This window comes from Priapulus caudatus, unplaced genomic scaffold (assembly GCF_000485595.1).
Source record: "Priapulus caudatus unplaced genomic scaffold, Priapulus_caudatus-5.0.1 Scaffold1789, whole genome shotgun sequence".
Classification (NCBI taxonomy): Eukaryota; Metazoa; Priapulida; class Priapulimorpha; order Priapulimorphida; family Priapulidae; genus Priapulus; species Priapulus caudatus.
In genome coordinates, this window is record NW_014578850.1 from 35,336 (window position 1) to 35,821 (window position 486).

Below are 486 nucleotides of genomic sequence, written 5' to 3' on the forward strand. Positions count from 1 at the left end.
GAGTAGCGGTGGTCGAATAGGAGAGGTAAGGGGCAGCGGTGGTTGGATAGGAGAGGTAGGGAGTAGCGGTGGTTGGATAGGAGAGGTAGGGAGTAGCGGTGGTTGGATAGGAGAGGTAGGGGGTAGCGGTGGTTGGATAGGAGAGGTAGGGAGTAGCGGTGGTTGGATAGGAGAGGTAGGGGGTAGCGGTGGTTGGATAGGAGAGGTAGGGGGCAGCGGTGGTTGGATAGGAGAGGTAGGGGGTAGCGGTGGTTGGATAGGAGAGGTAGGGAGTAGCGGTGGTTGGATAGGAGAGGTAGGGGGTAGCGGTAGTCGAATAGGAGAGGTAGGGAGTAGCGGTGGTCGGATAGGAGAGGTAGGGGGTAGCGGTGGTTGGATAGGAGAGGTAGGGAGTAGCGGTGGTTGGATAGGAGAGGTAGGGGGTAGCGGTGGTTGGATAGGAGAGGTAGGGGGTAGCGGTGGTTGGATAGGAGAGGTAAGGAGTAG